This window comes from Macrotis lagotis, chromosome 4 (genome assembly GCF_037893015.1).
Source record: "Macrotis lagotis isolate mMagLag1 chromosome 4, bilby.v1.9.chrom.fasta, whole genome shotgun sequence".
In the NCBI taxonomy this organism is placed as follows: domain Eukaryota; kingdom Metazoa; phylum Chordata; class Mammalia; order Peramelemorphia; family Peramelidae; genus Macrotis; species Macrotis lagotis.
In genome coordinates this window covers 72,481,697-72,508,788 of record NC_133661.1, presented here as the reverse complement: position 1 = coordinate 72,508,788, position 27,092 = coordinate 72,481,697, and the positions used below count along the sequence as shown (strand labels likewise).

General features: G+C 35.5%; 1 protein-coding gene across 1 annotated transcript in view; it reads right to left on the bottom strand.

Moving 5' to 3' along the window:
• LOC141521025 (WD repeat- and FYVE domain-containing protein 4-like) overlaps positions 1-14,753 on the bottom strand; it is a 56,566-nt gene extending 41,813 nt beyond the window's left edge. The window contains exon 1 of the mRNA XM_074233117.1: positions 14,579-14,753. The gene's annotated coding sequence lies outside the window, so the exon portion shown is untranslated. The remainder of the gene's footprint in view (positions 1-14,578) is intronic.
• Between the last annotated feature and the right edge of the window lie 12,339 nt (positions 14,754-27,092).

Here is a 27,092-nt window from a genome sequence, read left to right as displayed (position 1 = left end):
TTCATGGGGTCAGTGTTGCCTTAGATGGCTTCTAAATTTTTTTTCCAAATTACAATTCTCAGATTATTATCTAATTATTCATATATTTTCCATGGAGTGACTGGTGGTTAGGAAGAATTCTAAGGCACGTGACTTAAGAAATTCTTATCTCTAGAACTTAAAAAAAATCTTATTCCTAGGCTAGTATAGAAAGAAAATATACAGAAATCCTCTTCATGCAGAATTAATCCAAATGAAAGATGAACATCTATTATATTCTTTTTTAAAAATACCCTCTAAGCCATGAGTAAATGATTGTTTGACCAAATTAAAGATAAAAATCGATTTCCTCTTCTGTCACTGTCACCTTATATGTTTTCAGATAGAAAGCTTAACAAGCAGAAACTGTATTTTTTCTTGGTGGGTTTTTTATCCTTGTAATATACATGGTTACAAATTGCCCAAAGGCCCTGATTGTGAGAACAGCTTGTAAATTTAATGAATAAATAATAAAAAACATTCATTTTTCAGGGTAGTTTAAAATAATCTGTTTCTTTTCCATTCTAAGGGCATGTTCAACATGACTTTCTTGGTAAAGTGTTTGGAAAACAATTCCTATATTTATCAAGGCCCATGACACTCAGTTCTTAAATCAAAATTTCTTGGCTCTAAAATACATTAACATGGGAACTGCATTCATCAACCCTACTAATTTGCTTTTTTCAAGTTGCTAGGGAGAAAACAGTCCAAAGTATTTAGGTATTTTTAATATTATTTATTAAGGCAATGGGGTTAAGTGACTTGCCCACGATCACACAGTTAGGCAATTATTAAATGTCTGAGGCTGGATTTGAACTCAGGGCTGGTGCTCTATCCACTGTGCCACTTAGCTGCCCAAAACAGTCCAAAGTATAAAGTATTTCAACATATACCCTAATAAGATAAAGTAAGAAGAATATTTCTCTGAATCTTTCTTGGAAGGTATCTAAAGCTAAATCCACACAAACAATTTAAAGAAGACATCTTACTCTAATCTTGATTCTATGACTATAACTTCAGATGGCACTTGGTTATACCAAATGCCATCACAACATTTTATTGAGAGGTGAATAATTCAGGCATATATATATATATATATATATATATATATATATATACATTACATATATATATTGTCTATACTATGAATTAGTTTGGTTTTTCCATTGAATTAATTAGTTATTTATACATTATGTAAGCAAATCCTATGATAACATGCACACTATTCTACACATAGAAACATCCCTACATGTCAAGAATGTCATAGGCTCTTGGAGCTCAAAAAAAATTCCAAGATTATGTTTTTTAAGTTTGAAAATGACTGAACTAGTAAGTCATTGTAGATAGCATGGCTCTCCTTGTTGAATTTGGAATACCAAAAGATGCACAACTGCATCCATTTTAACTCAACTGTAGGATTTCCTGAATATTATACAAACCAGTTAGATTCTTACAGAAATGGGTATGGGAAGGTATATGCATAATTAACTTATTGTAATCCTCTGGGTCTGAGCCAGGGAAATGAAGATGTAAATATAACTACTCCCAGAAGTGTCTATCTGTCCAGATAATGACAGTTCAGTTTCCAGATGACCTACTATTTCTAGTAGCTATAAATTTGCAGAGACCCAAGATACTTGAGCAAACCATATTTAAATGGGAGCCAACATTAACTTTTGTAGTGATCATGGTAAGAACAGTCCATACTTCTAAGATATTTTTCTTCAGTTCTTGTGAAATCTGTCCTTACATTAGTAATGGGTACTTTGTTAAAATGGATGCAGTTATGCATCTTTTGGTATTTGCAATGCAAATAAGCAAACTCTAGCTGCCATTTACTACTTCAATTATAAATAGGTCAGATAAACTTAAACTTAGAAGATGATAGAATTCCTTTGGAATCAGGAATTTTAATCGTTGTTATTTATCAGTAATTATTATCTGTTTCTATATCCTCATGGTCCTGTTCCCTCTTTTTTCTTTTGGGTGAAGGGACCTGTTTTCATCAACCAGAATCAATGGTTTAATGGAGGACAAAATCTATTTCAAAAAATATTTAAGTGCCTACTATGTTCCAGAAACCATCCAAAATAAAAATAAAATAGTTTACATTTGATTTGGTAATGGTATGGTGTAGTATGAGAACATTAGACTGAGAGTCAGGAGGCTTGAACTATAGACCTAGCTTTCATAAGTGATCTAAAGAAAATTACTTCATTTAATTAACTTTAGTCCCTCACCTCCATACTTCCTAAATTCACTACTTCTGTCAAAGGAACCATCAGTCTTTCAGTCACAAAAGTTTGTCACTTCAGGGTCCTTTTTGTCTTTTCATTCTTCCTTGCTGCTTGTGCCAGTCAGTGATCAAGATTTATTGATGCCACCTTTGTGATATTTCTCACATCTAACCCTTTCTCTCAACTCACACTAACTCGGGTCATTATTACTTCTCTGTGAGTAAAAATAGTCTCTTACTTGACCTCCCTACATCTATTCAATTCATTCTCCACAAGCAATCACATGGATATTTCTAGGTCTGATCATGTCCCTCATTTGCTCAAGAAGCTTTGATGTTTCCCTGGGTCATTGAGGAAAAAATTCAAATCCTCTCTTTGACACTTAAAACTCTTCACAGTTTGGCTTTAATCTACATTTGTCAACATTTCTTCCTAATATGCGCCATGATTTTTTGCAAAGCTAGTATACTTATAGTTACCTCTATATGAACTTTAATTTTCTAACTTCTACCTTTGCACAAGCTCATCTTTGTTTGCAATGTCTGCACCTTCATCTCTTGATATTTCTTGCGCCATTCAAAACTCAGTTCAAGTGCTACCACCTACAAAAAGGCTTTCATAATATCTTCTGTTATTAGCATCCCTCTTCCTCCAAAATTACTTGGCATTTACTTTGTGAATATACTGTAGTTATTTATTAATGTACATATAATTTTTCCCTGATAGAATGTTAGCTCCTTAAAAAAACAATTGTTTTCACTTTTATCTTTGTAACTAGGAATGGCCAATAAAGTTCTTAATAAACTTTGGGCAAATTTCGTTGTATTTATAAAAATCAATGAGTTTAGATTACAATTATCTCTGAAGTGAAGTCACTTACAACAAAATTCTATGATGTTTTTGTCTGAAGTTAAAACTAAAACTAAAACTGGCCTCAAACTGAATCTGGAACAAGAATATGAAGGACTGAAGATCAAAGAGGAAGGCTAGGGGCAGCTAGGTGGCAAAGTGGATAGAGCACCAGCCCTGGAGTCAGGAGTACCTGAGTTCAAATCGGGCCTCAGATACATAATAATTACGTAGCTGTGTGACCTTGGGCAAGCCACTTCACCCCCATTGCCTTGCAAAAAAAAAAACCTAAAAAAAAAGAGCAAGGCTAGACAGGCCAGAGTCTAATGCAGCTTTCCCTGAAATAATAACCAGTCTTTACTGTGTTTGAAGACACATGAATCTCTTTATGTACATTATACTTTTTGATAGTCATAACAGTCCACTCAGCCAATGGGTAAACAAACATTTATTAGGGTATCCAGTTTACAGATGAGATAATGGGAGCCCAAAGAAGTTAAAGTCACAACTTGGTCAAGCAGGAGGGTCCAGTTGTCCTCACCAGTGCTTTAATCACCACATCCGAGCTATTGAAGCATAATGACTATGGACTTATTTTCACATCCAGAACTGTGTGAACTATCCCCCCCTTACTTAAACATAAAATTTATACACAAATAGATAATAATAGTTGGTTTGCTTCTATCTTTCCTGCTTTGCTCTGAAATGAAAAAGCCTGGAGGGCAAGGATTATTTCTCATGACCTTGACTTGGTTATTGCCACACTATAACCATGAAATCATTATAGCATTCATTAAATCCTGCTCCTAACCACAGTGAAACTTTCTCATAACAGTAAAAAAAGCTCTCTTCTCCCAGCCATGAAGAACCCTTCCATAGATCAGTTATCGGAGCCCATAAAAAATTCTGTTCTTTCTTTCTAATTGGCCTTTGCAGAAGCCTCCCTTGACTTTTCATGTCTACACATTTCCCCTACCCCCAAATTTCTTTATAGAAGAGGAAGTGGGCACAATAAAGTAGGTACCTTGTCAAAACAAGAATGTTTCTTTGAAATGAAAGTTGGCTAGGATGCCGGATTTGCATCTACTTCCTAAAAATAGCAGAAGTTAATCTGAAGATTCATGTTCTCTCTTCTCCTATAGTTAATGAAGCATGAATCACTTCTCATAGGTTCAGAAGGACCAAAGATACTTGAGCAAACCCTATTTAAAAGGGAGCCAACATTAACATTTGTAGTGATCATGGTAAGAATAGTTCACACTTCTAAGATATTTTTCTTCAGTTCTTGAGAAATCTGTCCTTACATTAGTAAGGGGTATGTTGTACCTTAGCAATTGGGTACAACCTCCAAAGAGAAATCACAGAAACTCTGGGACTTGGCAGAGTATCATGCTTAAAAATTCACCATCTTCTGACCAACCTGTTGTTGAGATTCTGGTACTTCAAGTAAGTTGGTACTTAAACAAGATCTACAAATAGTTTGATCGTTGAGTTTATATTATTTTCCACACCTTTCCAACTTGGTAAGGCTACAGTTCTGCTGAAGAAGCCTTGGAGATCCAAGGTCACTCCCTCAGCAGGATGAGAAGACAGAAGAAAATTGAAGTAGAGTATATAATACTCTACAGGAGTCAGTCTACAAGAACTTCTTAAGGTCTTATTATATGCTAGCATATAAGTTAAGCACTGGGGATATAAAAAACTAAAAACTAAATAAAAAACTAAGAAATGATCTCTAGCCTCAATGAGTTCACATTTCATTGAGGTGTATGCAAATAAATGTGTTCATATAAGATACATATATACATATTCATATATAGAGGGAGAGAGAGAGAGAGAGAGAGAGAGAGAGAGAGAGAGAGAGAGAGAGAAATGGATGATAGCATCAGAGTGAAGATACTAGCAAGGAGATATAGTGAGTGGGAAAGAGGGATGGGAAAGGAGAGGACTACCTTTTCCCTTCCATTTGATTCCCCAGTTCTAAGTCAATGTCTAGCACAGACATAACTTTTAAAATATTTGCTGACTGACTGAAGGTAGGGTTTGAGCTAGATCTTGAGAGAAGTCAGGGAAGCCCAGTGAAGAGAAGGTAGAGCATTCATGGCAAAGGAGACACCCAGTGAAAAAACTGGGAGATGGAGTTTCATGCAAGAGAAATAGAAAACTAGGTTAGGGGAGCTGGATGGCAAAGCACACTTATTGGAGGAAAGCATAAGAAGACTGCAAAGGTAGGAGGGAGAAAGGTTAGTGAAGTGGTCCCAATGTTAAGAAATTGAAATGGGCTTGCCTCACAATAACCCTAAAAGCTTACAGTATTAGCTCACAAGATCACACAATCAGTAAGTGGTGGATTCTGGACTCAAAGTCAAGACTTCTAAATCAAAGACATTCTCTGTCATCATATCCGCATTACCTTTTTTACTGCGGGTGGAGAGGGGATGAGGGAGAGATCAGGATTGGGTGATTTGCCCTTGGTCATACAACTACTAACTATGTGAAGCTGGATTTGGACTCAGATGCTCCTGACTTCAGGGTTGATGCTTTATCCATTGTACCACTGAGTAGCTCCACCTCCACCTCTTAAATAATAATGATAAAAACTGGATCTGTGATCTCACTAAAAAAGGGAAATTCCTGATGAGGAAATCCTTTCTATTAATGTAGGTTGGCATCTTCTCATCATCTTATAGTCTTAGGAATAAGACCACGGAATTGAAAGGTTCAAGTGACCTGTTCAGGGCTGCAGAATCAGTAGGCATAAGAGGTGGCTTTGAGACCAGTTCTCTATCTACAAAACCACTAGTGCCTCTAAATTATGCCACATTGATATGGTACTTTATAATTTACATGAGAGGTAGAATGGTATAGAAGATAAAAAACTTATCTTGGAGAAAAAAAAAGACTTAGGTTCAGGGCACATCTCTGAAACACCTTTGCTGTGGGATCTTGAGGAAGTCATTTAACCTCCTAGTTCATTAGGCAAACCTCTAAGACTCTAAACTTAGAAAAGGTATTGACCTATATAAGTAGATACTATTTCTTTTACTGTAAATTCCCTATATTTAAAAAAACACAGCCCCCAATCCTCTCTCTATAGAGTCTACAAAATACTTTCCTTATCGCACCTCCACAGGATGGTTTGTGAAAACAATGTTATTTCCATTTTGCTGATGAAGAAACTGATATTTTGAGTTCTGTCGCAATTCTTTTTGTAATGACTAAAAAATTCCATTTCACCCGTGGCAGATTAGGGAAGCTACTCATAAATAGAACATTCCTAAATGAAGATTAAAAATAAAAACAGTAGTAGAGTCAGAATGCCAAAGAGAAAGTAGTAGTTCATAAAATACAGGAAGCAAAATGTGCTTAGGTCTCTTCTATGTTCTCCCAGATCTAACTGCTATTCAAATCATTTGCTATGGATGAGCTAGCTTCAAGAGGCAAGTCCAAAGCAATGAAAACTATGAATGTTCCTCAATAAAATATAGTGCACATTTAATAGACTATATGACATGAAGAATGCTATGTGAGATGTAAATTTTAAATGAAACAACATTCCTGTCCTGAAGAAGCAGAGGATTCCCCACAAGGGAATAAAGGAAATTAGTAGATGCAGTGGAGAAGACAAAGGTAGGAAAGGCTAACTTGGACATTGTCATTGGAAACCAGGCTTGTAGTAATGTTATTCTGAGCTAGAATAATGAAAGCAAAAAAATGGAAAAAATAATAATATTGAAAAGCATATCTAAGAGAAAAATGATCAGCACATAGTGATATTAGACTCAACATGTGAAGGAGATGGAAATATCAAAGATAATTCTTTGAGAAGGTGGAAGTAGCACAGAACTAAAACTTAGAAAGGTAAAAGACCAGCAATGTCCCCCCCATTTCCATAATACTTCAGTGACATACCAGTATAGCCTTATTGTAGATCTTACTAGGGAGCTGGATCATCTCCAAGATTCAGAACTTTGAAATTCTAACCCTTGACCACAGGCTCCTATTTCCAACTTCTCCACTATCTCACTCACACTAAATCTTCTCTACTATCATTATGAGCTCAAGTAATCAATTAGAATTTATGATGGGACTATGATATGCCAGGAGCAACTAGGTGGCGTAGCAAATAGAGTGATAGAAGTGAGGAAGACTCATCTTCATGAATTGAGATCCAACCTCAGACACTTAGGAGCTGTGTTACCCTAGGAAAGTCACATAATTCTGTTTCCCTCAGTTTCCTCATCTGCAAAATGAACTAGAGAAGGAAACAGTAACCACTGTACTAATTTTACCAAGAAAACCCCAAATTGGATCACAGAGTCAGACATGACTAAAAATAACTGAACAACAACAAACTAGATGGCAGATATTATGTTACGAACTAGAGATATGCAAAAATAAAAAATAAAACAAACAAAATAATCCTTGCTCTCAAGGAACTCAAATCAAATCTAGGAAAGATCAAACAACATACAAACTATATGCAAATAAGATATAGACAGGATAAAATGAAGTTAGTCTCAGGGAGAAGGTAGATGCAGAATGTATGACTTTAACAAAAACTTGAAAGAAATAAGAAAAACAAGGAGGCAGAGTTGAGAAGGCAATGAGTAACAGGCATAATGGATAGCTAGCAAAAATGTAAGGTTTAGGGGCAGCTAGGTGGCGTAGTGGATAAAGCACCGGACCTTGGAGTCAGGAGTACCTAGGTTCAAATCCGGTCTCAGGCACTTAATAATTACCTAGCTGTGTGGCCTTGGGCAAGCCACTTAACCCCGTTTGCCTTGTAAAAACTTAAAAAAAAACTTATTTAAAAAAAATGTAAGGTTTGCAGAGAGAGGGTTTTCTTCTCATAATACTAAGGAAATTAGCATCACTGGATCACAAGGTAGAGGGATTAAGTTATAAGAAAACTCAAAATGTAGAAAGGGGAAAGATTATGAGGATCACTAAAGGTCAAAAATATGATTTAAAATTTGATCCTGGAGGTAACAGGAAATCACTGGAGTTTTTTGAATAGGAGAGGGACAAAATCAAATCTGCCCTTTAGAAAGATCAACTTGAGAACTGAATGGAGGCTAGACTGAATGGAGTAAGAAGAGACTTGAGGCATGCAGACCAACCAGCAGGTTATAGTAATAGTCCAGGTATAAGGTGATAAGAGCCTAGACCAAAGTGAGTGCAGTGTCAGAAGAGAAGAGGGAGCATGTACAAAAGGTGTATACTGTGAAATGACAGAGCATCATTGATTGATAATAGGGGGGTGGTATGGAATGAAAGAATAAGAAGTGGGGGATGATAGTCTGAGTGGCTAAGAGAATGGTGGCACCCTTGACTGTTTTAGTTCATTGACTTATTCCTGTTCCCCTGATTCACTTCACACTTTGGCTTCATTTGGCTTCCTATTCAATCTCTACTCTTTCTTTTGCTACTTGAAGGAAGCAAGGTGGTTTACTGGACAGGGGACTGGAATCTCAGCTAATTACTAAGCTGTGAGAATCTAGGCAATCTTGTAATTCACCTGGGCTTCAATTTTTTCATCTATAAAATGGTAATTATAGCAACACCTCCCTCATAGTGTTGATGTGGGGAATCAAATGAGATAACATATGTAAAAGCCCATGCAAGTCTTAAAACACTCAATAAATGCTATTATTAAAAACTCAAAAGCTATCATATTAAAATTCTTGAAACTTGGAACCTTCTTCTGTGCCCAGACAACTTGCTAATCCTCAGGTCTAGACAAACTCTGAGTAACTTCTCAGGTTACCAAGTATCGCTGAACAAAATCCCCCAGTCCTGCCCATTTTGCAAATTATGTGTTTTCTTCTGGATCTTCACTGTTTTTTAAGGGGTTTTTTTTGCAAGGCAAATGGGGTTAAGTGACTTGCCCAAGGCCTCACAGCTAGGTAATTATTAAGTGTCTGAGACCGGATTTGAACCCAGGTACTCCTGACTCCAAGGCCGGTGCTTTATCCACTATGCCACCTAGCCACCCCCCTGGATCTTCACTGTGGCTCAAAATTCCTCCTCATCTCCATTCATGGATTCTTGACTTCATTTCCCACACTGACCACTTCAAACCTTTTCAGACCACAAGCCCCTAATCTCCATCAACCCCTTTCTACATGTACCTTAGATAACCAAGGCTACTTCCTTAACAAAATTGAATTCTTTCAGAAGCTCTCATCAACTCTTTTACTTCCCTTCTAATGTGGAAGTAGATCCAGATTGGGAGCTATCACATCTTTGATTCTGCACATACTATGTCTAACATTTTACCACATGATAGAAAAATAAGTCATTGCCCACATTAACCACTATCTGAATCAGGTAGAGCTTTAATAAACTTTACTTTGTGCATGATTCTTATTCCATAATCCCTCACTGAATTTGAGGCACAAATGTCCTACCCACCACCACCAAAAAAAAGACAGATTCTTAGCCTCTGACAATGGAAATAATCTATGTAGAGCAAACTTTTGAGCAGGGTCATTATTTCCTCTCAAGTTAGGAATATGCCTGAGGCCAGGGGACCTATAGGGGAATTTTAGAAACTAATAACTCACTAATAAATGTGCCAGCCACATTTCCCCAAGAGGTCAATATCTCAAAACAAAAATAGATTGGTTCCATATTTGCCAAAATATCTGTAGCAACACTTTTTTTATGGTAGGAAAGAGCTGAAAACAAAGTAGCTGTCCAACAATTGGAGAATGGGACATAAATGGAATGGAATATTACTATGCTGTAAGAAGCAATAAACATGATGAATCCAAGAAGCATGGGCAGGCAGACTTAAGTATTATGAACTATTATGAAATGAAGTGACAGTATCAAAAACATAATTGACCCAACAACAACTATGTAAGTGGAAAGAATAATCAAACACCTATGAATCCAAGAGTTGAGAAAAAGCTGGTATATAAATGAAAAAAATAAAGAATATGACAATCCAGTGAAATATGAGAAGACCTGTAAGAAGTAATGCAGATGATTGCACATTTATAACCTATATCAAGTTTCCTACTGTCTCTGGGAGCGAAGAGATGAAGGAGGGGGAGAGAAATTGGAACTCAAAAGGTTTTTATTTTTTTAAAGAATGTTAAAATTTGTCTTTACATGTAACTGGGGAAGAATTAAATACTATTTTAAAAAGAAGGGAATGGGGATGGGGAATCAACTTCTTTTAGAAAACCTGAATATATTTTAGGTAGACCATATTTGGAGATAAAATAAACTTAAAAAGAAGTAATGCAGAGTGAAGCATAATACACACACATTTTAGCTTCAACAATATAAATGAAAATAATGTCAAACAGCCACAAAACTTAGGTACAATGGACAATGTTGTTACAGATCTAATAAAGTTAAAGTACCTGTTCTTGCTTTTCACACATAGTAAATTTTAAAAGTGTAAAGTCATATGAACTATTAGTTTTTATTACTCTTTTTATAAAGATCTGGAATACTTCATAAATCTGTCATCCTAGTGCAGGAGTCTATCTTCCTCTGTAAAGTTTCAATGATATATTAAATATTCTCCAAATCAAGAACACTTTTATACTTCTTTCATTATTAGGGGTGGGATTATTTATTCTAGAGGGTTAAATTTGTTTAGGCTTGTCTACTGTGTCAAAACAAAAACAAAGAATTGAAAGACAAAGGAGTGGGTAGTCAGCCATGTCAAATTTTTAGATAAAAGAGGGTTAAAACTGAAAATCTTTTCTAAATTTGGCATAAGAACATGTGACATCAATTTAATTCAATAAATAGTTATTGAGCACTTACTATATGTGTGGCACAAGTGTGCTTTGCATATGTACTAATGAGCATTTTCATTCAATTTTGGAACAGAAAAAATATTCCATTGCGGTCAGAAATGGAGATTCTGATGAACAAAAAGAATCATCCAGTTAGGAGGAACTTACTCAATGTTATCTATACTTCCTTTTTTAAATAATACCTATATATTCTGCCACACCTTTGTGGTTTTTTCCAATAGTAAAATAATAGAGGAACACAAGTGAGTTCTCCTAACCAGGTTCAGTTTCTTTTTGTGTATGTATAGTAACTTCCATATTATTGAGTATACATAGAACATTTTGATGGATTATAGATCTAAAGGAAATATTGGGAGAAAGAATACCAATTTTCCAAAAACAATGTCTTAGCATCCTTAGGTTATTTGAGAAACATAAAAATTTATTAAGTACAACTTGGTTTGCTTATAAAATGTCTATATCTACTATTTTAGTCTTAAACCTATAGATTATTCAGATGATGACAATGATGATGATGATGATGATGATGATGATGATGATGATGTCTGGTCCTATAATTTTCCCAGGTTAAGGAACTTTTGGAATGGAAATTTCCCTATGCTGATGCATCTGGGCAAAACATTTGAATCTTGTAATATTAAAAGATTTGCCTGGTGCTCCAAGAGGTTAAGTGATCTGCTTTTAGGCACTTAGTTAAAATGCACAAATGCACATACATACTTACACATGTATATGTATGTGTGTGCATGTGTGTATAATACACATCATATATATCTATGCATATATGTATCCTATTTCTGTATACATATTTCTATATATGTATGTGCATGTATATGTGTGTATATTCTAATCAGACAGTTAATGAAAATCCAAGAGTACTTCTGTCTGAAAGGAAGAAGGTAAAATGGAAGATTTTTATAAGAATATATTTTTGTTGTCAGACAGCTGATGCTAATTACAAAATTTGGAGATCAAGATCCCAAAATAGAAGTGCAAATACTGCCATTGCACTTAACTGAATTATAAATGAATTGACTTAGTCCTGAAGGAAGTAAACTGGAGTGGCAGGAGTGAGGTAGTACAGTCAAGTATGAATAGTCAGGGTGGCTAGGTGGCACAGTGGATAGAGCATTGGCCCTGGAGTCAGGAGTCCCTGAGTTCAAATCTGGCCTCATACACTTAATAATTACTTAGCTGTGTGCCCTTGGGCAAGCCACTTAACCCCATTTGCCTTGCAAAAAAAAAAGAAAAAAAGAAAAGTATGAATAGTCCTAGATTTGGAGACAAAAATAGACCCAAATTAAAATTCTAATAATAATACTTCCTGGTTGGTTATGCCACTTAATCTCTGTGAGCTTTTATTTTCTCAAATGTTAAATGTCAGGGACCTCTGATTTATGAGTATAGAAACTTCCTCTCCCAATGGCAATCACAATAAAAATTAACTTTGAGTTTTATGGAGTTGCCTGAGACCCAAAAAGGTTGCAACTGTCTCTTGGTCACACTAGGATTCAGTTAGTTATAAGAAGAGTAGCCACATTTCCCCTGCCTTGTTCCATAAAATATATTCATATTAGTAGTCTTAAAGTTCTGTGTTTATGTGACTTAATTACAATTATATGGAAGAAAAAATAATATTAAGATAAAATACAAGTTTCCTAGAAGCACAAAAATGCCTGCCAATAGTCTTCAATTTGTAAATCTGTTTGATTAACCTCTCCTCATTAGTCATCAAGACTTAGCAAAGCAAATCATTGTCCACTATGACTGCATTGCGTCCACTAAAGGGTCCTCTGGCCCTAGGATTCTCCTCTTATCCCAATTCTATAAAGTTTCATGAAGTCATAGATCAGGAAAGAAGTTCAGAAGTCATCCAATCCAACCTTTCATTTGGGAGATGAGGATATTGAGACCCAGAAAGGTTGAATGATTTGCCCAAATTTAGTAAATGCTGAGCCAGGTTTTAGACTCAAGTCCTGTGAAAGCAATTTTTATACTAAATTGTGCAACCTCCCCAACCATTGCATTTTTTTGGATTGAGCCAATTTGTTCAGACAAACTATCTCAAAATGAAAACATGTTATGGAAAAGGAGCAACACTTGAACTCATTAGCATATAACTGAGAGCAACTCATCTAGACTTTTTTTCTTTTTAGCATATCTATTATTTCACTGACCTAAGAAACTCTCTGTGAGGTATCTCCCGGATTACCTGCTTTATAAGCTGTAGGCTACAGTCATTATTTTGCTCCTACAATAACAAGTGTTTTTGTTGTTGCTGTTGGGTCATTTCAGTGGTGTCCAACTCTTTGTAACTCTATTTGGCGTTTTCTTGGAAAAGATACTACTAGATTTATTTTCCATTTGCTTCTCTACCTCAACTAACAAATGAGAAAACTGAGGCCAACAGGGTTAGGTGACTTGCCTACTAAGTGTCTGAGGTCAGATTTGAGCTCATGAAGATGAATCTTCCTAATACTAAACCCCAGGCTCTACACTTGGCTGCCACAATTGACATTTTACCAAGAAGTTAATATCAAATCACCTGTGCAAAAAGTAGAACACAACTCAACCCTGGCCTTCAAGGAATTTATTATTTAGAAGTGAGTAAAATAAGTCATGCACTAAAAAAAGTTCAAAATCATAAGAGAAGTACAAAACTTTATGAGAGCCAAAGGAGGAAATGACCAGTTAAATTAGATTTATTAGGTATCAGCTATCAAAAGTCAAGGACTTCAGAGTATGGGACAAAGGACAAGTGATAGAGAATTAAAAAAATGAAAGCAGAAAAACTATCCAAAGCATGAACCAAAATCAAGGAAGACTGACCTAAATGATGTGATACAATGGAGGAAAGCAAACACAGGTCATAATATCCTGTTAGGTCTAGATATGATCTTATAAATTATATAGAAACTAGGGGCAGGAATAATTAAGCACAAAGTGGTTCACAATGTACTTGGTGTCAGAACTAGCCTATTGACTCCCAGGTCAATGGCTTTTCCAATACCCCCCCCCAATTCAGGGGGTTCAAGGCACCTGAGCAGAAAGTACAGAAGGAGCCCAAAGTAGAACATTAAACATTGTAGTCAGAAAACTTGATTCTCATTCTGACTGCTATTGATTATCTTTCTGGATAAGTTAGTTGTTCTTGGTCACAGTTTCCTCATCTGTCAAATGGGCAGCTCTAAGCTTCTGTAAGGGAGAACACACTAGGCAATTTTTCTCTCACGTCTACCCAGGTTGATGTTACACATGGCCTGCTCCTGTTACAATCCCCAAAAGGAAGGAAAGAATTCTACCAGTTCCTTAATCTGGGGGGTTGATAGCAACAGTTGGATATACTACTCTGGGAAAAACTGAAGGAAAGTGAGCTGCTCTTCAGATTACAACAAAACACATTAGACACAGCCTGACCAAATGATGTTAAAAAAAACAAAAGATGAATCAATTTAGAGCCTCATTCCATCTTAATATTGTAACCTTATGGGTTTATTCAGTTCTGCCTTTGCTAGAGCTCACCTCCTCAGTCCCAGGTTTACAAGGAACCAACCATCCTGAAACACACCATATAGCTTCTTTAGCAAGGCAGACGCCAAGGCTTGGCCCTCGTCTACCCTACATGGGCTCAGAGCCCCAGAGGACAGCCTTGGCCTTGCCTGGGCTGATGGAGAAGCCTGAGTGACCTACCTGAGATATCTTTCCTGAATCTCCCACACTGGGGAGACTTCAGCTGCATCGGAGCCCCAGAAATCTGCTCTTTCCTGGAGGGATTTGCCCAGAAGGCCCCAAGATACCAGAGCCCCTTCAGTCTTCAACAACTCTCACTGGCTCTTTCAGCTTCTCTCTGAATCATGCAAATAAACTCTAGGCTTATTTCCTGGGGAAAGCAGAAGTGAGGAAACAGGGAGAGTTTCATTTTATACTTAATCCAAACTGGTGACAACAGCAGACTTAGTTACAGCAGAGACAGCCCAGGCTCTCTACAGGAAGGTGACCCTTGACTTCCTTATAACCAAAAGAACAAAAGAGCCCAACTAATATGCACTTCTTACTCAAAACCAGTAGAAAGACTGCTTCCTATCTGCACTGTGGAAGGGCAACAGGTAGAAAGAGCAAGCACAGGATCAGATCATGGAACTGAGGGATTTTTTAGGAAGGGGTCAGCTATTTTTTCCTCCAGAGATGGGTCTGCATGTGACTTGTAAGGGCAGGAGAGAAAATCATTCAGTGAACCTAAGCATTAAACTGGAAACCACACCTTAAGAGTATTAACAGTAGTTCCTAGTGTGGTACAGGAGAAGGGTCACTGGTCTCCCTTTTAAATACTAGGGCTTCCATCAGAGCTGTAAAACATCATTTATTAAACACCTACTCCGAGCAAGGCACTTTGCTAATGTCTCAGGTGAGATATTATCTGATCTTCCCAAAAACCTTGGGAAGTAGCTGTTCGCATTACCGTCCATTTTACAGTTCATGAAACATGGCTAGGTTAAATGATCTGCCATTTTTTCAGGTCACACGACTAGAAGTGTCTGAAGTTAGATTTGAAATCTAGTATTAGGGGGTGACTAGGTGGCACAGTGGATAAAGCACCGGCCCTGGGCCATCTGCCCCAAGTCATTGGCTCTACCTTTATAACCTGGGGTAAATCATTTACCTGCTCTTTTCCTCAGGTTCCTCAATGATAAAAAATGAGAGGATAGGATAATAACTGTCTCTGAAGGTCCTGCCAGCTACAAATCTATGATTCTATGACACCATTTCTCTGGGCCCTAGTTTCTTTATCTGTAAATCAGAAGCATTTCTTTCTGAGTTGGATTGGGAGCCTCTAAGATCCCATTATATTTAATAATACTACTATTAATGAGGATAATAGTAGCAGCATGTCCCAATACTTTTATTCAATTCCAGAAAGCAATTATTTTATTCATTTTTACAATAGTCTATAGAACACTGAATATAAAGGAATAAAAACTGGATAGCAAAGTGGGCCGATCAAGATTAAAAATAAAAGGCAAAGATAGATTCTCCTCTCAAGGAACTTATAATTTAGTGGGGAGAAAACAGATACGTACAAGCAAGATATGCAAATATTCAAAATGTACATATATATATATATATATAATATGTATATATATATATATAATGATAAAGAGGAAATGAATAATTTTGTCCATTTTTTCCAGTTATGTTCAACTCTTTATGACCCTGTTTGAGGTATTTTTGGCAAAAATATTGAGTGGTTTGCCATTTTCTTCTCCAACTCATTCTATAGATGAGGAAATGAAGGCATTTTTAAAGTTTAATGCTTAAGTTATTTGCCCAGGGTCACACAACTAGTAAGTGAGGCCTGGATTTGAACTCATGAAGGTACATCTTTCTGACTCTAGGCCAGGAACTCTAATCACTGCACCACCTAGCTGCTTCCAATTTAATGAATAAGATAAGAGTAAGATGATGTTGTTGCTGCTGCTGATGATGATGAAGTTTTATTTCAAGGGATATGTCTCAAATATATTAAAATATGACTCATACCTGAAAGAATAAAATTGTTAACATATGGTAAGAAAAAATAAAGAGTGAATACTTTGACTTTCAGTCAAGAGATCACATAGAACCAATGAAAAAAAAGGTAATACAATCCTAGTCTTCTCTAGGCAAGATGTATTGAAAAATTTTCAATGAGCAATTTGTGACTTTGTGTGTGAAGAAACTAATTGATATCCTGAAGTTAAAACTCAAAAGGAACATACTTAGAACAGTTAACATCCCTATAGTGGCAATTTTAATGAACACCACTGCAAAAGTATAATGAACAAGCAATTTAGAAAGTATACAAAGAATTCATAAATTTAACAAAATACAGGGCCCAAATGTAGTCCACAGTGCTCATAGAAGAATGAATACTTCATTTATAACTAAAGAGGAAAAGGTGTGATAGGTTAAAAAGAATAGAAATGCTTGTTCCATAAACAAATGCCACATCACAGAACAATAATAAAGACAAATCAAACATGCCACTAAATTAATCACACATAATTATCATTGGTTTGCCACCAGACAGAAATGAAGAGTGATATAAGTGATATAAGATTTGGTCCTTCCTTGCTATACTTGCTACCAGATATCTTTCTGAATTTTAATAAACTGTGTGAATATAAGACTGACAGATGCAAAAATTTAGCACCTAGCAAATATATAACAGGATCAAGTAGCCAGAATTCTACATCACAAACTTACTTTTAAAAAACTGACAATGCTTAATATCATATAAACTCCCTAAATCTCCTTAATAATTCAGCAGACAAACTATATTATAATTACAGTGTTATTATAGATAAAACAATCACACACAATCACCAGATATGTTTTTAATAGAAGACATTCCTCTGAATATTTATAACATCCAAACTAAAGGGAACTAAAAGTTCTTAAAATGGAGAACTAGTGAAATAAATAAAAACCATAGGAGAGCCTGCAATATCTATCATCCCTTTTATTCAGTTTGCTCTTAAAACTATCCTGAGAATGCCCTTATTGCACCAAAAATAAACTTGCATCCCATCACTTTCATTCCCTTACCTGCAAAAAAAGGTTCTATGTACCTGTGCAATGGTTCACTGAAAAATAAATATAAAAGAATGGTAGGGTAGTGATTATACCAGGATCATTTCCATGTTAACTTGAACATAAAAATGAGAACAATATAATAACAGCAGCTGATTTTTACATTGGATATTAAAGTGTGCAAAGACTTTCCATATATTAATTCATTCAATATGCCAACAACTCTATGAGGGTTCTCCATTTTAGCCATAAAGAAACTGAGACTCAAAGAGGTTCAGCCAATAAACTCTTATTATGTGCTAGATTCTATGCTAAGTGTTGGAGATACAAAAAAAGCAGGGGAGAAGACAGCTGACAAGGAAGTGTCTGAAGCCAAACTTGAATGAAGGTTTTTATTATAATTCCCAAATCCAACAATCTTTGGGGACCAGGGTGAAGACAGAGATCAGGGGTGAGGCAATCAGAGTTATTTGACTTGCTCAGGATCACACAACTAGTAAGCCAAATTGGAACTCAGGTCCTATTGACTCCAGAGCCAGCCCTCTCTCCTCAATCCCACCAAGTTTAGCAGTGTTGCAACTTCATGTTCTGAAATTCTGGCTAAGTTTCTCACTGATAATAACTAGCAGGCACAAAACACTTTAAATTGTGCAAAGTGTTTTTCAAATATTTTCTCATTCAAATATCAAGAAGGCAAGTCAGGATTATATAGGATTTAGCAGCTTCAACATTAAAGGATTAGAAGCTTGGAATATGATATTCCAAAAACCAAAAGACCTTGGATTACATCCAAGAATCAACTACCTAGAAAAATTTAGCATAATTTTTCCATGGAAAAGAAGGTGAATTTCAACATTTCCTGATGAAAAGATCAGAGCTGAACAGAAAATTCAATCTTCAAATACAATATTCAAGCACAAAATGGTAAACAGGAAAGGAAGAAAAACATGTCATTCAATAAGGTAAAAAGTATTTACATCCCTCCACAGGAAGATGACACTTATAACTCCTGAGAACTCTATCTCTATTGAGGAAGTTAGAAGAAGTATCCGTAGGCAGAGGGTGTGGGTATAAGTTGAATTTGATGTGATGATAAGAAAAAAATATGGGGTTATAAAAAGAATTGCACAAAAGGAAAGGGAAAGGCAGAGTAGGGTAAATTATATGACACAGAGAGGCATAAAAGACCTACTAAAGTAAAAGGAAAGAAGGGAGGGGTGAGCATTATTTGACCTTACTCTCATGATTAATGAGGTATTAACATATATATACCCAGTTTGGTTTAGAAATTTATCTTTATCTTTATAGCAAAGTAGGGGGAGAAAGGGAAAAGAAAATACTGATATAAGGGGGGGTAGATGGAGGGAGGCCTTGATCAGATGGGTGAGGAAAGACAGGGTGAAAGGAGAAAGAGAATTGGATTGGTTAATAGGATGGTAGGAGAAGATAAATGTTATTGAGGGGATTGTAGCTTGAAGATTGAGGCATTAATGCATTGTTGAAGGAGTTGTGAAGGGATTCAACAATTCTGTCTAGCAATTTGAAACTATGCCCAAAGGGCTATAAAATCATGCCTACCATTTGATCTAGCAATGCCACTGCAGATCTATATTCCAGAAGAAATGAAAAACAGGATGGAAAAAGAACTTATGTGCATAAGAATGTTTATAGCAGTTCCTTTCAGGTGGCAGGAAATAGGAAATTGAGGTCATGTCCATTAGTTAGGGAATGGCTAAACAAATTGCATGACTAAGATGAAATGCTGTTCTGTTACAAAAAATGATGAACAGGATGCTCTCAGTAAAAACTTGCATGAGCAGATGCAATGGAAAATGTACTATACACAATGTAACAGCAATGCTGTAGGATGATCAAGTGTGAAGGACTTACCTTTTCTCAACAATGCTGTGATCCAAGAGAATTCTGAAGGACTTAGGATAAAGAAGATATCCATTCCAAAGACATATTTGATGGTGACTGAATACAGATTGAAGTATACTTTTCTTTTACTTTATTTTTCTTGAGATTTCCTTTTTATGGAGGGAGGTTATGCTTCCTTTTACAACATGACTATTGTGGTAATGTTTCTCATAACTATACATTTTAACCTATACCAAATAACTTATTGTCTCAATAAGGGGAATTGGTGTAGAAGAAGGGAGAGAATTTGGGAACTCAAGGGTTCAAATGTGCATGTTGAAACTTGTTTTTGCATGTAACCTGGAAAAATTAAAATAATTTTTAAAAAAGAAAAAAGGAGAGAGAGAAAAATATATAAATGGGTAAGAAGAATAAGAGAAAATACAAAGTTAATAATCAGAACTGTGAATGTAAATGAAGTGAAATCTTAAATATAATGGTGGCAGATAGCAAAGTGTGTTAAAAACAAATATCCTACAAGAAATACATTTGAAACAGAGATATACACAGATTAAAGGTAAAAGACTGGAGCAGAATAAATTTAATTAAGAGTTAAAACGGGGGTGGGGGGCTAGATGGCGTAGTGGATAAAGCACCAGCCTTGGAGTCAGGAGTACCTGGGTTCAAATTCGGTCTCAGACACTTAATAATTACCTAGCTGTGTGGCCTTGGGCAAACTACTTAATCCCGTTTGCCTTGCAAAAACCTAAAAAAAAAAAAAAAAGAGTTAAAACAGGAAATTGAATCTTGCTAAAAGGTACCATAGGCAATGAAGTAATATCAATACTAAACATACATGCACCAAATGGTAGAGAATCCAAATACTTAAAGGAAAAAATAAGTGAGTTTTAGAAAGAAATAGACAGCAATATTGAGGTGGGATCCTTACTCTCTCCTTCTCAGAAATAGATAAGTTTAACTACAAAATAAACAAGAAAAATATTGAGAAGGTGAATAGAATTTCAGAAAAGTTAGATATATAGACCTCTGCTGAAGAAAGAAATATACCATTTCCTTAGTGGTATATGGCACCTACACAAAAAAATTATGTATTCAGGCATAAACACCTCATAGTAAAATACAGAAAGGAAGAAATATTAAATGCATCCTTTTCAAACTATGATGAAGTAAAAATTACATGTAATGAAGAGCCATGAAAAGATAAAGTGAAAATTAATCAGAAATTAAATTACTTAATTTTAAAGAATGAACAGGTCAAACAAATTATAGAAACAATCAACAATTTCATCAAAGAGAATGAAAATAAAGAAACAACATGGCAAAATTTATGGTACTTAGAGGAAATTTTATAGCTCTAAGTGATTATATGAATATAATAAACAGGCAATCAATGAATTGCACAGGCAACTAAAAAACCTAGAATGAAAACAAATTAAAATTCTCCAATGAAACACCAAATTAGAAATTCTGAAAATTAAAAGAGAGAATAATAACATTGAAAATAAGAAAACTATTGAACTAATCAAGAAACCTGAGAGCTGGTTTTATGGAAAATACAACAATAAAATAAACCATAGGTTAATTTGATTTAAAATAAAAAGAAAACCAGATTAACAGTATCAAAAATAAAAGGGATGGATTCACTACCAATGAAGAGAAAATTAAAGCAATAAGTAGGAATTATTTTGCCTAATTGTCTGCTAATTAATCTGACAATCTAAGGGAAATTGATGAATATTTTAACCATATAAATTGTCCAAATAGAAGAGGAAATAAAAAACTTAAATAACTATACTTTAGAAAAAGTTATTGAATAAACCATCAATAAACTCTGCAAGAAAAAAAATCTCCAGTGTCAAATGGATTTACAAGTGAATTATACCAAATATTAAAAGAACAATTATTTCCAATATTATTTAAACCATTTAGAAAAATAGGCAAAGAAAGTATATATAGTGATACCTAAACTAGAGTCAAAACAAAGAAAATTATAGTCCAATTTCTCTAATGAATATTAATGTTAAAATTTTTAAACAAAATATTAAGAAAGAGATTACAGTAATTATTCAAGAAGATAATATACCATGACCAAGTGGGATGTGTACCAGGAAGGTAGGACTGGTTCAAAAATTAGGAAAACTATCAGCATAATTGACCAAATCAATAACAAAATAATAGAAATTATATAATTATCTCAATAGATGCAGAAAAAGCTTTAGAGAAAATACAGCATCCATTCCTATTAAAAACACCAGAGAGCATAAGAATAAATGGAGTTTTCCTTAAAATGATAAGTAGTAGCTACCAAAAATCATCAACAATACTGTAATGTGGATAAGCATTCTGAATAAGATCAGGGGTGAAACAAGGATGCCCATTATCACCATTGTTATTCAATATTGTACTAGAAATGTTAACTTTAGTAATAAGAGGAAATAAAGATATAGAAGAAATTAGAATAGACAATGAGGAAACAAAACTATCACTCTTTTCAGATGATATGATGGTATACTCAGAGTATCCTAGAGAATTAACTAAAAAAAGAAACTACTTTAAATAATTAACAACTCTAGCAAAATTGCATGATATAAAATAAACCCATAGAAATCATCAGGATCTCTATACATAATAATCAAAATCCAACAGCAAGAGTTAGAAAGAGAAATTCCATTTAAAATAACTGAAGATTGTATAAAATATTTGGGAATCTACCTGCTAAGACAAACCCAAGAACTATATGAACACAATTACAAAGCACTTTTCACACAAATAAAGTCTGATCTAAACAATTTGAAGAATATTAAATGCTCATTGGGTAGGCTGAGCTAAAAAAGTAAAAATGACAATTCTACCTAAATTAATTTATCTAATCAGTACCATACCAATGATACTCTCAAAAAATCTTATAGAGTTAGGCAAAATAATAACAAAATTCTTCTAGAAGAATCAAATGTCAAGAATGCCAAGGGTATTGCAAAACTGGAAAGTAGTAATGACAGAAACTAGACATAAACAACATCTCACACCATATATCAAGATAAGATCAAAATGTGTACATGATTTAGAAATAAAGGGTGGGGGGTGGCTAGGTGGTACAGTGGATAGAGCACCGGCCCTAGAGTCAGGAGTACCTGGGTTCAAATCCGGTTTCAGACACTTGATAATTACCTAGCCGTGTGGCCTTGGGCAAGCCACTTAACCCCCTTGCCTTGTTAAAAAAAAAAAAAAAAGAAAGAAAGAAAGAGTGATATCATAAGCAAATTAGGAGAACAAGGAATAGTTTATCTGTCAGAACTATGTAGAAGGGAATATTTATGACCAAACAAGAGATTATAAGCAAAATGGATATATTTGATTATATTAACTTTTTTTAAACTTGCACAAATAAAACCAATCAGCTAAGAAAGCAGAAGGGGCAACAATTTTTATAGCCAGTGTTTTTTTTTAAGGTTTTTTTGCAAGGCAATGGGGTTAAGTGGCTTGCCCAAGGCCACACGGCTAGGTAATTATCAAGTGTCTGAAACCGGATTTGAACCCAGGTACTCCTGACTCTAGGGCCGGTGCTCTATCCACTGCACCACCTAGCTGCCCCTTATAGCCAGTGTTTCTGATAAAGGCCTCATTTTTCTAAAACATAAAGAGAATTGTGTCAAATCTATAAAAATACAATTCATTCACTAATTGATAAATGGTCAAAGGCTATGAACTGGCACTTTACAGATGAAAAGCTTAAAACTATCTAAATAATTTAGGTTTTCAGATGAAAAAAAATTAAACCACATGAAAAAAGTGCTCTAAATCACTATTGATTCGAGAAGTGCAAATTAAAATAACTCTGAAGTATTCCTCGCACCTATTAAATTGTTTACTATGACAGAAAATGAAAATGATAAATGTTGGAGAAGCTGTGGAACAACTAATGCATCATTGGTAAAATTGTGAACTGATCTAATCATTCTGGAGAACAATTTGGAATTATGCCCAAAGGCATATAAAACTGCATACTTTGTGATCCAGCAATATTACTATCCAGTCTGTATCCCAAAAGAGTTCAAAAAAGAGAAAATGTTTTTTATAGCAGCTCTTTTTGTAGTGATAAAGAATTGAATATTGAGGAGATGCCCATCAATTGGGGAATGGTCAAACAAGTTGCAGTATCTGAATGCAATGGAATACAATTGTGCTCTAAGAAATGATGAGCAAGCAGATTTCAGTAAAACCTGGAAGACTGGACTGATGTTGAATGAAGTGAGTAGAAACAAGAGAACTTCGTACAAACAGCAGCAATATTGGGTGATGATCAACTAAGATAGACTTGAGACTTCTCAGCAATGCAATGATCCAAGACAGTTTCAAAAGATGCATAATGAGAAATAGTATCCAAATCCAGAGAGAGAACTTTGGAGTCTGAATGCAGATGGAAACACATTATGTTTACTTTTTTGTCTTTTTTTTTCTTTCTCATGGTTTTTTCCTATTGTTCTGATTCTTCTTTCACAACATGACTATGTGGAAATATGTTTATCATGATTGTACATGTATAACCTATATTTTTGGTTACTTGCTGTCTTGTGGGGAAAGGGGAAAGAGGGAAAAATAGAAATAAAAAAATCATATAAATATGAATACTGAAAACTATTTTACATATAACTGAAAAAATAAAATATTACTAAATAGAATTTTTTTTAAAGTTTATGTTTAGTAATGGAATGAATGAATGAATGAACAAATGAGGGATAGAATGTGAAACTGGGAAATATTCCTTGAAGAATGGCAGAGTCAGATTATTGTTGGTCTAAGCCATGACAATGGAATTGAGAGAGAAGAGGAAACACTCTAATCTCTTTACATGTCCATAAAAGTAGCAGTGATCAATTTTATTATTAACTCTAACAGTGAGATTTTGTTTCAAAACAAGGACAGAGCAACTAGACTAGAGAAATCATTTCATGCCAACTCCATTAAAGAAAAGAAAGCAGGGTGATATCAGAGGGAAAGAGCTTTCAATACTCAGAATTCCCAAACCTTCGGTAACAGTGGCAGCTCTTGGAGCAGTTGAACTGAAACCTGAAGGAGAATTTCAATTCCATTCTCTGACCATACCCTCCTATCCTCTGCCAGTGTCACCCACAAAATATTTAATCTCTGCATTCTTACCATGACCTCTATATCAGTCAAAATCTCCCCCCATTCCATAATCCATATCTGGGTTCTCTCCATACACATATAACCTTATTTCTATAATCAGCCTCTTCAATGTTTCACTTTGCCACCCCCAACTTTCTCATCCTAAGGTAATTCAAACTATTCTTTTTTCTCTGTTTATACTCCTAGGAAAGTCAACATCTGAGTAGTATAGTTTCTCTGAAACAAAAGTGGAAGTCAAGCTGGTTACCTACATTTGTAGTAGGGTAAATAAAATGTACCCTTGATGTTACTTATAATATGTCTACATAGAATTAGAGCTAGAAGAGATTTCACAGGACCATCTAATCCAACCCACTCATTATATAGTCTGGGAAACAGGCCCAGGGAATTTGATGGAATTAACCTAGCATTCCCAACAGTGCCTGTCGTAAATTTGTCCTTCTCTCCTCTTGCTCCCAAATGTACTCCCCAACCTGCACCATTCATGGAAGATAACTTGACCTACTAAGACCTTACAAAATAAAGGTCCTTTTATCCCCTCATTTATTCCTCAAAACTTCTTAGCATCATTATCTATTTTTATTCCTTTTCTAGAGTTATAAAAAAGGTATCCCTATTCTTCACTTAGGCTAATCACTCTACTTACATCTATCTACACCTGTGTTCCCATTCTTTGCTGCCCTGTTTAGGATCTTATTACAGGAAACATCCCTGTGTCTATCTCATATGTATTTGACCTCTTTCCCAGTGGTTCCCATGAATTTACCTAAATTTTCTAAAAATATTCTAAGATCAGTCCTTTTCTTGAAAGAAAATGAAAAGCCTTTCTTTGACTTGTTTCAGCAATTTTTTTCTCCAGTCCCTTCAATCAATAACTATTTTTTTAAAACCTGCTAAGTGCGAAACACTGTTTGGTGTTACCTTTGTCTCCTCCACTGCCTTTGCTACATTCACATCTAGTCAGAACTTTTGAGTCTCCCTCTATAATATTTTTATACTATTCATCTTCTCTGTTTTAACAGCCACTACCTTTGGACTGATACCTTTCAGTACTACCCACCTATACTCTTACTTTAGCAAAGAAGCCAATCAGTAAGAACAAAAGGAGAGAGAGCTTAAGTAGAGCCAGATCCAGTTTTCTACAGTGTTCTTGGAAGGCTGGAATTAACTGAAAGATCACTGCCACACTGTATCTGGATCTCCCAGAGCTCTACCTGTCTGTCACCTGTCATTGTTACGGTTGTCAATCCAGAAACATCCCAGATATATCTCTTTCCAAGCCCTTCTGCCATAGGTGCAGATCAGCGCAGAGAGAAAGCATATATTTATACAGCAAGAATCCCAGAGAGGCAGAATTCCTGAATCTCTGAGTAGAAGTCTATACTGATATCTCTAAAAGAACTCTCTCTACAATTTCTTCAATAAATTGTTGTCCAGTCACAACTTGAAGACTTCTGAAGGAACAGATTACCTCTCAACTGTCTTTAACAGTCTATTTCCCTTTGGAATAGCTGGAATTGCTAAGAAAATAATTTTTTTCTTATATCAAACAGATCCATGAATGTTCTTTTCTCCCTAGTCACCCCAACTTTGGGACTAAGTAGAATAACTCCCTGGCCCCCAACCCTGTCTTCTCTTCTCCAAGTCTAAACATTCTAAGTCCTTTCAACTTATCTTTGTTATGATTATATACTCCTTTCACCATCCTGGTAACTATCATGGACACATTAAGTTCATCTACTGCCCCTGCCTGCAGTACCATGCGTAGAAGTGATTGCAACTCATCAGATGGGGGTCTGATGGGGTCTGAGTATGGTGGGACTTTATAACCTCCTTTTCTCTAGGTACTCTATGCTTTTCTTAAGACAGCTTCAATAGCTTTGTTGATTGCTATGTGACACTGGTGACTTATACTGAACTTTCTCCAGAAAGAGGGATTCCTCTTTCTCAAAGGGAGGGAATAAAATGTCTCAAACATACACACACACACACACACACACGGATATAGTCACACCCATACCCACCCTCATTCACACACAGAGACCTCTAGCGCTGATTCTCTGCTGCCCAGACAAATATGAAATCTCACATCCCTCTTTTCTCACTGTATCCACACATCCTCACTATCAAACTCCCATAAAAATCACTGCCAATTACCTCTTCCTGCCTCCCCATTCCAGGAGCCTCCCCTCTTTTAATTTTCTTAAATCTCCCAACTCTACTTTAAATCATCAATTAGCACTTCACCCCAGTTGTTCTCATCAGCACCAGCATTGTACCATCATCCTAGGTGTATCATGTACACCTCTCCTGGATTCTGTTCTGCCTTCAGACCCATTGTACTTTATTCTGCTATCTCAGCAGCTGGGAATAATGAAGCCTAAAACCCACTGGTGAGTTAAATTCTACTCCATGTTTGTGAAGACTTCCTCTAGCAGAGTGGGTGGATGAGAAGAATTTGTTCTAATAGCCATGACGGTGGCTGAAGCAGATTTTGTAGAGTGCTTAGTGCTTGGTCAATCATCCCATGTCATCCACTGTAACCTATATAATCACCCATCATCTTAATATATGTCTTGTCATTGGCCTTCTATGATTCTGGAAG